The 12,598-nt window shown below is 44.7% G+C and overlaps 1 protein-coding gene across 1 annotated transcript in view; it reads left to right on the forward strand.

The window, feature by feature from the left end:
- Positions 1–12,598, forward strand: part of PPFIBP1 (PPFIA binding protein 1) — a 212,621-nt gene that overhangs the window by 35,473 nt on the left and 164,550 nt on the right. The window lies entirely within an intron of this gene.

Below are 12,598 nucleotides of genomic sequence, written 5' to 3' on the forward strand. Positions count from 1 at the left end.
ATTGATTGCTTTATTTGTATGTTTACTAAATTCAATAAAAAAGTTTTTGGACATTTAAAAAAAAAAAAAAAAGGCAGTAACTCTGCCCAATTGCCCTGCTGAAAATTACTGAATATATTGTTCATTCAGCTGATTAAGGCATTCCGTCGCCCCATCGGTTTGTGGATGATAGCTGAGTCCTTGCTCGATTTGGGTCAATTTACAAAAAGATTTCTGATCTTATCCAGCAGGGCCACTAACACTTGCTGCAAGTGTAATTCGTGCTACTCTCAGGTAGAAATACAAACATCCCACAGTCTTTACACGTCACTGCCTCTGCTCCCTCACCAGCCATACTGCTACAATCCATTTCAAAATTTTCTTTATCTTCACTTCTCTTTAAATTTCACTACCAACTGCTACTTGAAACTACTTTTGAGTAACTACCCACCTTTTTCATGTTAAATGCCTCTCAATGATTATTTGATACAGCGATCCATCGCACTGTTTGAGATAAAGAAATAGAATTTCAAACAGAAATCCCTAACGCCTTGGTGCCATCTTCTTCTTCCACTGGATTTCCCCTGATGGCTCCGGCCAATAATTGGTCCCTGTCACTTCCTAGTAGTGCCAACAATCTGGCTTGCTGAGTTTCGGTGATGTCTGTAGATTTTCTCGGCTGCCAAGCCCAAGGAGTGATGAACAGATGCTCTTCCTTCAGAGGTGTCCCTCTTCTGTAGGTTCTTCTGGGGTCTACAACTTGCCAGGGAGCCCTTGGTATAGCTCCTACGTCAAGGGGAGGTTTGGTTGCCTCCTTGTCTGGAGTTTTCGGGTCATTCCCGGTGTCAAGAGCTTAGTCATTTATGGCACCTAGTGGCCTGCTGGCAGGTACGTTCCATTATCAGGAGATTTGACACAATGTGAGGGGATAGACGGTGGCTCAGTGGTAGAGCATCTGCTTGGGAAGCAGAAGGTCCCACGTTCAATCCCTGGCATCTCCAAAAAAGGGTCCAGGCAAATAGGTGTGAAAAACCTCAGCTTGAGACCCTGGAGAGCCACTGCCAGTCTGAGAAGACAATACTGACTTTGATGGACCAAAGGTCTGATTCAGTATAAGGCAGCTTCATATGTTCATATGTTCAATGTCACCTCTGGGACTATCCTCAAATAAGGAAGACTTCCAGGATGTTCAGAAAGTTGTCTTTATTGATAGATAGAACAGATACTTCACATGAAAGTGTCAGAACTAAAGGCACCTATATATACTTTATCTCGGGCTGTTGCATTGTCCGCTCAAAATTAAAACCAGAAGCCCGTCCAAGCACATACAATTTAGTTTTCACAATACATTCTGTTTTGCAGACAACGGGCAGCAAAGCTGTCTCCAGGAACAGATAAAGATGACCTTAAGTACCAGGCTGTGTATCCATTCCTGGGGTGTAGTGCATACTTATGTGTTACACAGAAAAGTCTTAAGTGCAGGCCTGGTTACGTAAATGTATAACAAAATAGCAGAACATATAAAATGGGGGTTAGATAAAAATATGGAGCAGAGGTCCATCAGTGGCTATTAGCCACAGTGTGTGTGCGTGTGTGTGTGTGTGTGTGTATTTGGCCGCTGTGTGACACAGAATGTTGGACTGGATGGGCCATTGGCCTGATCTAACATGGCTTCTCTTATGTTCTTATGGCAAGGACCTTTGACAAGAACGTGTAATTTTCAGCGTATTTAAGATGAAAGGACTTACTCCTGCTAAGTGCCAAATTCTTCCTTCAGCAGGAGGAGGGTTCTGAGGCTACCAGACACTTCTTCAAAGTAATGCAGGGGCTGCTTACAATCCCAGTGCCTTTTCTTGCATCCTGCATACGTAGCTATAGGGAGGAGTCATCGGCCCACAGTTAATGATAGCTGCTATGGAAGTTTCAAGCTTGTTGGTGGCAGGAAGAAATACTGGAGACAAAATGTGAAGGCAGGACTGCAAGTTCCTGTGTGGAGATGTTCTGCCACCTCAGTAAGGATATCAAAAGGAGCAAGTCAGGAAATGTCTAGGTTCTTCATATGGGTGGCTGAGTTTTTTAAGGATAGATAACAAGCAAAGTTAAGTAGGGACCTGTAAGAAACTTGTGGGGAGGGGGCATTCCCTCACCTTTGTTTTCTTCCCTCTGCCCCCTTCTCTGTCAAAGTTGTTCCTTTTTCTATCTCTGCCCCGCACTTTATCAGTGTTTCCTAACCCCCCATCCCCTCACCCCTTTTATGTTAGTCTTCCCATTTTCTCTTCCCCCTATCCCCTTGGATGACCATGGGGTAAAAGGATTACTGAAGGAGGATGGGGAAATGGCTGAGAAGCTGAACGCATTTTTTGCCTCCGTCTTCACCGTGGAAGATGAGAAGTGTTTGCCTGCCCCAGAACCACTAATATTGGAAGGGGTGTTGAAAGACCTGAGTCAGATTGAGGTGACAAAAGAGGAGGTCCTACAACTGATAGACAAATTAAAAACTAATAAGTCACCGGGTCCGGATGGCATACATCCGAGAGTTCTGAAAGAACTCAAAGTTGAACTTGTGGATCTTCTAACAAAAATCTGTAATCTTTCATTGAAATCTGCCTCCGTTCCTGAGGACTGGAAGGTAGCAAATGTCACCCCCATCTTTAAAAAGGGTTCCAGAGGAGATCCGGGAAATTACAGGCCAGTCAGTCTGACTTCAATACCGGGAAAGTTGGTAGAAACCATTATCAAGGACAGAATGAGTAGGCACATTGATGAACACGGGTTATTGAGGAAGACTCAGCATGGGTTCTGCAAGGGAAGATCTTGCCTCACTAACCTGTTACATTTCTTTGAGGGGGTGAACAAACATGTGGACAAAGGAGACCCGATAGATGTTGTTTACCTTGACTTCCAGAAAGCTTTTGATAAAGTTCCTCATCAAAGGCTCCTTAGAAAGCTTGAGAGTCATGGAGTAAAAGGACAGGTCCTCTTGTGGATCAAAAACTGGCTGAGTAATAGGAAGCAGAGAGTGAGTATAAATGGGCAGTCTTCGCAGTGGAGGACGGTAAGCAGTGGGGTGCCGCAGGGCTCGGTACTGGGTCCCATGCTCTTTAACTTGTTCATAAATGATTTAGAGTTGGGAGTGAGCAGTGAAGTGGCCAAATTTGCGGATGACACTAAATTGTTCAGGGTGGTGAGAACCAGAGAGGATTGTGAGGAACTCCAAAGGGATCTGTTGAGGCTGGGTGAGTGGGCGTCAACGTGGCAGATGCGGTTCAATGTGGCCAAGTGCAAAGTAATGCACATTGGGGCCAAGAATCCCAGCTACAAATACAAGTTGATGGGGTGTGAACCGGCAGAGACAGACCAAGAGAGAGATCTTGGGGTCATGGTAGATAATTCACTGAAAATGTCAAGACAGTGTGCGTTTGCAATAAAAAAGGCCAACGCCATGCTGGGAATTATTAGGAAGGGAATTGAAAACAAATCAGCCAGTATCATAATGCCTCTGTATAAATCGATGGTGCGGTCTCATTTGGAGTACTGTGTGCAGTTCTGGTCGCCGCACCTCAAAAAGGATATTATAGCATTGGAGAAAGTTCAGAAAAGGGCAACTAAAATGATTAAAGGGCTGGAACACCTTCCCTATGAAGAAAGGTTGAAACGCTTAGGGCTCTTTAGCTTGGAGAAACGTCGACTGAGGGGTGACATGATAGAAGTTTACAAGATAATGCATGGGATGGAGAAAGTAGAGAAAGAAGTACTTTTCTCCCTTTCTCACAATACAAGAACTCGTGGGCATTCGATGAAATTGCTGAGCAGACAGGTTAAAACGGATAAAAGGAAGTGCTTCTTCACCCAAAGGGTGATTAACATGTGGAATTCACTGCCACAGGAGGTGGTGGCGTCCACAAGCATAGCCACCTTCAAGAAGGGGTTAGATAAAAATATGGAGCAGAGGTCCATCAGTGGCTATTAGCCACAGTGTGTGTGTGTGTGTGTGTATATATATATATATATATATATATATATATATATATATATATATATATATATATATATATATATATATTTGGCCGCTGTGTGACACAGAATGTTGGACTGGATGGGCCATTGGCCTGATCTAACATGGCTTCTCTTATGTTCTTATGTTCTTAACAGTCTTCTCTTACCCACTTCTCTCCTCATCCTTTGTATGTCTATTTCCCCATATCTCCTAGCCATTTTCAGACAATGCCCCCCCCTCTTTCCCTACCACTTCTCACTCTGCTCCTCTCCTTCTCTCTCTGACTCCCCTCTATTTCTTACTCCCTCTCTCAGACAATCCCCCTTCTTTCTCTCCCTACCCTCAGATAATTTCCTCCCCTTCTTTCCCCCTATTTCAAGAGCTATGAGAGCTACAGCAGGGCCTCTGGGAGCTGCTGTAGTGTCTTCTCACAGAACTGCAGCTGTTTCATGAGATGCTATGCTGAAGCCACCACAGCAGAAAATGCCATGCCAGCTGCAAGACCACTGGAAAACACTGTGTTTGGGGGATTCAACTCCCAGTGTTTTGGGGGTTTTTTAAATTTGAGTTCGCTCCTGATCCAGCTCCTTCTCTTCTTCTGGTTCTGACTGACTGTTGACTTCCTCCTCATCATGTTCTTCTCCTTTCCCTTTTTTTTCCTTCTCTTTGCCAGCGTATTTCTCTAAAAAATATTTTGCTTTATGAATTGAAGTGATTCAGTGTCTTTTCCCTTCATATGTAAAGATCAGGCCTTCTGGGGTAAGGCAGGTGTAAGGTATTTCATTTTCTCTTAAGAAGGAGCTTAGTTCTTGATATTCTCTTCTCTTTTGTCTCATTGGCCAAGGAACTTATTTCAGCACTCTTATATCCACACCTTTTATCAATATTGGAATTTCTTTGCTCTGTTTAAGAACCAGGTCCCTAACTTTACGCCTAGCAAACCTGACATGCGCTTCCCTAGGAAGTCCCTTTTTTGAACAAATGCAGAGGAAACCCAGGAAACATAGTCTATCTCATATCCAAGTGTTCCTCTTGCAACGTTTCAGATAAGGCCTCTGACATTGTTTTGACAATATCTTCTGATTTATCTTCTGGAATGTTCTGAAATCTCAACATATATGCTGCCCTCTCCATTTCAAGTTGAAGGGTTCTGGATTCTACCATGTTTTGTTTTTTCTCTAGTTGTTCAGCTTTGAAATCTGTCTTCACCACCTTTGTATCTAGAACCTTCATCAACTTACTGGTTTCAGTTGTTTGGTTTTTGCATTCCTTTACATCTCCTTGAACTTGTTGCATTTGTTCACCTAAAGTTGCTACTTTGGAAGATAAGTCTGACATGGCCTTTGTCAATGTCAACTGAAGATCTTTAATTTCTTCCAGTAAATTAGGAGTGATCAATTTGGCAGGGCCAGTCTGGGTGCTCGGAGATGGTATGTTAGCTTTTTTGATCATTGTGGCAAAGTTTAATAATTCAATATACACAAGAGAAGGCTTGATAAGGCAGTCTGGGCTTTAAAAGCTACACAATATCTTACGTTTGTGATGATTCCCCCCCCCCCTTTAACTGAGAGGAATTCCCTCAATACAGAAGGGATGTTTACCTTTAACCAAAATTTGTTATGAAATACAGTGTACTGTGACAGTCCACAATATCCGTTATAAGCAGATCAGGTACTAAATTCAACAATATTTTCCCAGTGATGAGATACACATCAGTAAGCCGCCAACCCAAACAACCCAACCACAAATATAGCCAGTGTTATGATACATAAATCTTATTGAAACATACAGCTTGTTATGTAGCCAGAGAAAAAGTGCTAGACAAAACAAAGTCCTTTATATCAGCTGCACAGAAAGGCAGAGCAAAAACCAGTCTCACCCACGGGATCTGCCTTCCCAACAGGTTCAGCTCCAGTTGTAAAGAGAGTGTTTACAAGAATCCAAAGGGCAATAGTAGTTGTATCAAAGTGTCAAACTGCAAAAAAATCCAAATTGCATTAACCAAAAGGGATCCACGTTTGTAGAAGCTGCTCCTGGAACCCAGAAGCCCTGTAACTTTTGTCTTATATCCAGATTTTTATAATCCAGAATCCTTGGAAAGAAAAGAAGAAGATATTGGATTTATATCCCGCCCTCCACTCCAAAGAGTCTCAGAGCGGCTCACAATCTCCTTTACCTTCCTCCCCCACAACAAACACCCTGTGAGGTGGGTGGGGCTGGAGAGGGCTCTCACAGCAGCTGCCCTTTCAAGGACAACCTCTGCTAGAGCTATGGCTGACCCAAGGCCATGGCAGCAGGTGCAAGTGGAGGAGTGGGGAATCAAACCCGGTTCTCCCAGATAAGAGTCTGCAAACTTAACCACTACACCAAACTGGCTCTCTACACCAAAGTGTATGGCGTTAGATATGGCTGAAGCCTCTCCTCTCTACAAGCTTGCCCCCCGCAGACTCCATTGCAAAATCTCCAGGAATTTCCCAACCTGGAAATGGAAAACCTGCCCCCATTGAGTCTTTCCTCAAAGGCCAAAACAGTCCTGGCAAGGGCCCTGCCCCCTCCCTCTTTTTTTGACCGGTAGAACTAAGCCTGGAATGCTGTGGTTCCCTAGCAACATCCGCAGAAGTAACAGGTGATCCCTTTTTACCCCCCCATCCATTTTTTTTTTAAAAAAAGATTTCACATTTATGTGTAATCCTGGATCATTTATCAGATTTGTAGAAAGATCTGTCACCCATTCACAGCTCCAGTCAGATTTGGCTGATTTTCTCTTAGAATGTACAAGCCGGAACCCACAAAGACTTGAGGGAGGCATCTCATTTTCTCTTCCCTCATTGCAGGCTTCATAAGCGCCTTAAAATAAGGGCATGGAGCTTTCACCAACCTAAAGGGAAGCCCCAATACTCTGCCTTTTTTCTGCTCCCCCCCTTTAGGCTTGCCATCTCCAGGATGGAAAATTCCTGGACATTTGTGGGTGGAGCCTTGGGAGGCAAGGTTTGGTGAGGAAAGCAACTTCAACAGACCATGGAGTCTACCCTCCGGAGCAACCATTTTCCCCAGGAGAACTGATCTCTATCATTTGGAGATCAGTTGTAATTCCAGGTGATCTCCAGGCCCCACATGGAGAATGGCAACTGTTGTTCCCATGGTTCCTTCCAGCATCCTCCACTCTTCCTTTTAGGTAGGTGAAAGCTCCATGTCCTTATTTAAGGCCTTATGAAGCCAGCGACGAAGAGAGATTTTAATATTATCATCATGAATGTTGTTGTTTTCAGAGAGCTCATCTAATCATTTATGCTTACCCATGGAGACTAATGGATCCAGTTGGATTCCAGAATACTCTGTGGGTTCCAGTGCCTTCTGCTGCCTCATTAGATGAGCTGATAGAGGACTAGAATCTCCATCTCTCTGAAGCCATTGATGAGGTTGCTCCCTGACATCATCTGAGCTCTAACGGTAGATTGTCCCGCTGGTACACTGCAGAACTCAGGGCGCTGAAATGAGAACTCAGACTGTCAAGTTCCTTGCTGTTATCTTCTTGTTTCTAATGTGCCTAAGAAAATGTATGCTTAGCTTTGTCTCTGAGAAACTGAAAGTTACATGCCTCCTGAGAAATAGCCTGTTCCTCAAGGCCCTGGCTATCTCTGGATGATTCACAGAATGTTTTGTAGTGTGAGAATGCTTGTAGTGTGAAAACGCCTGAATTGTAACAAATGCTTTTGAATTAATCTCGTGCCTGAAGCAAAAGGCGCACATGTAACGGTCACTATGATAGTATATAACTAACCCACCTAAACCTGTGTACCAGTTTCGAGACTGAACCTGTTCAGTATCACTGTTGTCTGTCTTACAATAAACACTAATCTTGATAATGGAGAGTTGTTATTATCGAAGATAGAGCCAGGCCTGACATAGTGTTGAAACCACCTTAGGATGTAACCAAATTTCGGAACTCTCACTGCTATGGCAGAGAAGGCCCCAGATAATGGCAATGTTCCTGATTCACGAATCAAAGAGACACGTAAGAGTCCGGGAAAAGAGACGGGAGCCATCCCTAAAGCATCCACCACTCCTTCATGTTGGTCGCATATGCTCAGAACTCTGTTGAGAACTCATGCACCAATTTTCTTCCATCGCACATCTGCTTTAATGCCATGCGCTCCATCTCCTCTTCAAGGGGGGTCTTTGAACTGGGGTTGGAGGGCCTGCATGAAGAGGGCTACATTCTGTAATTCCAGGGCCCCAGTCTCATACAAACCATTTGGCGGCAGCCCCTTCCAGCCATGACCCCAGGTAACTCAGCATGTCAGTGGCATCAGGGAAGGTTGGGCCCCACTTGCACATGAATTTGGCCACTTGCAGCATAAATTACCCCAAGCTCTCTAAGTTCCTATCGGACTTCACCTCCAGCTTGTGTCTCCCAGCTGAAGCTCAGAGGGGTGGGAGCTGGAGGGGCAGCTGAAGGGGGGGAGGGAACGCTAGCAGTGTGGGTCTGGTTGGCTGCCCATCTGGGCTTGGAACTCCCCCCCCCCCCCGGAGCATCTCATGGCTGGTCTGGTGCCAGGGCTTGTGTTTGAGCCTTTCAGACGGCAGTGGCAATTAGATCTCACACGCTGCACATAAACTCTGCCATTTCTTCTTGCATCTGGGTCATCCCTACTTGGAGGAGTCCCTCAGTGTGGAGCATGGAGTCTTGCCCCGGGGTGGCAGCTGCTCCCAGGGACCGCTAGCATAGTTTCCTCCCTCACCAAAACTCAGAAGGCTTCATACTTGGCTGCCATGGAAAGCTTAGTTTTGATGTCGGTCCCTTTCCCACGTGGCTGCTTCTCATCATGCTGACATCATCCAGGACTCCTAAACCTTGGGAGTTTGCCTGTACCAATTCAAGGGATCCAGATCCCACTGGAGACGGTGGAAGATGGCACTCAGGGCCCAGGTTTCAGCTCATCTCCCTGGGAACTCCTCTGGTTCTCCACGCCATTTGATGGGGCCTCATCTGGTTTGACCAGCGCTCCTGGAGTCTTCTTTCGGTCCCTGTCTACATCCAGTTTTCTGCTCCCTTAGCCATGGCTAGGCATGGTGCCAGTCTCTGGGTACTTAAGGTACTTGGGTCGAGGACAGGAATGAAGATTCCTGGCAACTAGTAAGACTTGCAAATAATGCTCACACAAAGTTATCTGGTTTAGAAGAAGCTTTTGTTATGATTCATTTCAGGCAGTCTGATCCCCATTTGGGCATTTGTCAAGAATGCCTGACTGATGACAAGACACGTTGAAATACCTCAACTACTCTCTCCCCATCCCCAGCCACGGTGATAAAACTGTACTTTCATTGTCAGCTAAGACAGAATACATATCAAAGAAATAAGGGTTAGCGAGGAAGTCTTGCCCTGACCTCTAGATTAAAGGGAAACTAATGCATGAGTAGGTGATTAGTTCCCAAATCTCACTGTTCACACTGGAGCATGATTCCTGTTGGCGTTATTGCTTTCCCAGGATGTGTGAGAGATTCCAAATGTTCAAGCAAGGGGGAGAAGAGAAATGGGGTGAAGGGGACAAAAAATAGCATCCAGATGGAAATACCAAATGGTTTAATAGCTAATCTTCAGAAGCAACAGGAGAGAGTGCCCGAGGGGTTTGCTGAGACAACCCTTGCCGTGAATTCTAGTTCAATGGAGTCTGTGTTGTGCTCCACCTTTGTCTCTGCTACATCCACAGAAATAGTATACAGAACAAAAACAGAACGATCTGTGGTACAGGCATAAGCAAGTGATAACTCAGTTGGTATAACTCATGCAAATCATAAAATCATTGAGTTGGAAGATACCTCCAGGGTCATCTAATCCAACTCTCTGCACAATGCAGGAAATTCATAAATACCCCTCCCCCTAAATTTACAGGATCCATATTGCTGTCAGATGGCCATCTAGCCTCTGTTTAAAAACCTCCAGAGAAAAAGAGACCATCTCCTGACGAAGCCTGTTCCACTGAGGAACTGCTCTAACTCACAGGAAGTTCTTCCTAATGTTGAGCTGGAAACTCTTTTGATGTAATTTCAACCTGTTGGTTCTGGTTCTGCCTTCTGAGGCCACAGAAAACAATTCTGCACCATCCTCTTTATGACAGCCCTTCAAGTACTTGAAGATGGTGATCATATCACCTCTCAGCCACCTCCTCTCCAGGCTAAACATGTCCAGCTCCTTCAACCTTCCTTCTTAGGACTTGGTCTCCAGACCCCTCACCATCTTTGTTGCCCTCCTCTGGACCTGTTCCATTGTCTGTATCCTTCTTAAAATGTGGTGCCCAAAACTGAACACAGTACTCCAGGTGAGGTCTTACCAGAGCAGAGTAAAGCGATACCATCACTTTACGTGATCTGGACGCTATACTTCTGTTGATACAGCCCAATATTGTATTTGCCTTGTTAAATGGTACATTGTTAAATACATTGTTAAATGTGATAAGAACATATGACTTGAACATATATGACTTAATCTCACAGAGATTAACAAGGGTAATCCCAGTCCATAAATCAGTTTGATCGTCAGTAACAGTCGAAAAGTCATGAAAGGCAATGCAAAATTTGCAGAGGTGATGTGGCTCCTAGGTGTGGCCAGTGTTTTATGCATCTTCATCAATTGATATGATATGAAATAACAATCGGCTATTAACACATGCCACATATAAAATAGTGCTCTCTATTGAAAAAGTCCTGCTTGAATGAAAACTAGAATGTTACCCGCTTGGGTATTTTATAAGCCAGTGCAATGGTAAGAGAGGGTGTCAATCAAGGAAATTGTAAATATGATTTATTGGTTGCAGAGGTTGCTAGCAGTGAGAGAAAAAGGAGTAGAGGAAAAAAAGGTACAGTGAGTGTCATTTCTTTCTTTGCTTAGACTGGGCTGTAGCCCTGTGATATGACAGGTGCTGCACGAACAGTATAAGGAGTTTGCCATTGCTCTGGGGAACATTTTGTAGTTGTTTTGCACCCTCCCTTCCTAGAATGGCCTTTATGTGTTTTCTTCTGGAAAGAAGCTAGAATGGGGCTCAGCAGAGATGGGTGGAAGCCAAGACAGTGTGGGAGGGATCCTGGTTCAGTTGTAGAATACCTTTGTATGCATAGGGTCTCAGGATCAATCCCTGGCATCTCCAGAAGGAAGTATCAGGTGATGTGAAAGACCTTTGCCTGAGGCCCTGGAAAGCCGCTGTCAATCTGAGTAGATATTACTGGCCTTGATGGACTGAAGGTTGGTTTCTATATAAGGCTGTTTCATGTGCATTGAATTATTACTATGGTTAGAATATCCAAATTATGATTTGAGCTTTCAAATCATAGAATCATAGAGTTGGAAGGGACCTCCAGGGTCATCTAGTCCAACAGTGCAGGAAATCCACAAATACCTACCCCAAATTCTCAAGATCTTCATCGCTGTCAGATGGCCATCTAGCCTCTGTTTAAAAACCTCCAAGGAAGGAGAGCCCACCACCTCCCGAGGAAGCCTGTTCCACTGAGGAATCGCTCTAACTGTCAGGAAGTTCTTCCTAATGTTGAGCCGGAAACTCTTTTGATTTAATTTCAACCCACTGGTTCTGGTCTTACCTTCCAGGGCCACAGAAAACAATTCCACACCACCCTTTATATGACAGCCCTTCAAGTACTTGATGGTGATCATATCACCTCTCAGCTGCCTCCTCTCCAAGCTAAACATCCCCAGCTCCTTCAACTTTTCCTCATAGGACTTGGTCTCCAGACCCCTCACCATCTTCGTCGCCCTCCTCTGGACCCATTCCAGCTTGTCTATATCCTTCGTAAAATATAGTGCCCCAAACTGAACACAGTACTCCAGGTGCGGTCATACCAGAGCAGAGCAAAGTAGAGTATAGCTTGGATGTGATAGTTTGGAATTGCTTATCTCTTTTATTTTACGTCTTCTCAGCATTTGTGTTTGTTAAGCCCACTGAAATCTCTGTGATGCCTGCAGAGAAGGAACGATGGCTGAAACGATTACTTTCCATTCAGGCGCCACATTCACTCACAGCACAAATCATAGTTTGAAGCAACCTTCATTAGCATATCTTAAAATATGAGGAGGCTCATATGGGAAAATGATGTCCCCCTGGTTTCCAAGTTGCTGTGGTTCATGTTAAACATGCAAATCAGTTTAAATTCCTGAAATGGTCACTATGGCTTGATTCATTTCTATCACTTTCTAGAACATGTAAATCATCAAAGATTTCAGGTTTTCACGGCTGGTAACATCATTAGGGTTTGTAGAATCTTTCGGGCTCAAGTGCCGTGTTCTACTGGAGAAAGTTTTCCTTCCAGACGTTTCGTTCTCAGCTGCGGAGAACATCCTCAGTGGCGTTGCAGCCAGAGCATTGAGTGGGGCCAAGGCTGCTGGAAAGCTGCTATTTCTAGGCCCTTTCATCACACCCTCTCCAGCCTAGAAATAGCAGCTCTCCAGCAGCCTTGGCCCCACTCAATGCACAGCAGCCAAGAAGGTCAGAGCGCCTGCTCCGGCTGCAACGCCACTGAGGATGTTCTCCGCAGCTGAGAACGAAACGTCTGGAAGGAAAACTTTCTCCAGTAGAACACGGCACTTGAGCCCGAAAGATTCTATAAACCCTA

Source organism: Heteronotia binoei, chromosome 17 (genome assembly GCF_032191835.1).
Source record: "Heteronotia binoei isolate CCM8104 ecotype False Entrance Well chromosome 17, APGP_CSIRO_Hbin_v1, whole genome shotgun sequence".
NCBI lineage: Eukaryota > Metazoa > Chordata > Lepidosauria > Squamata > Gekkonidae > Heteronotia > Heteronotia binoei.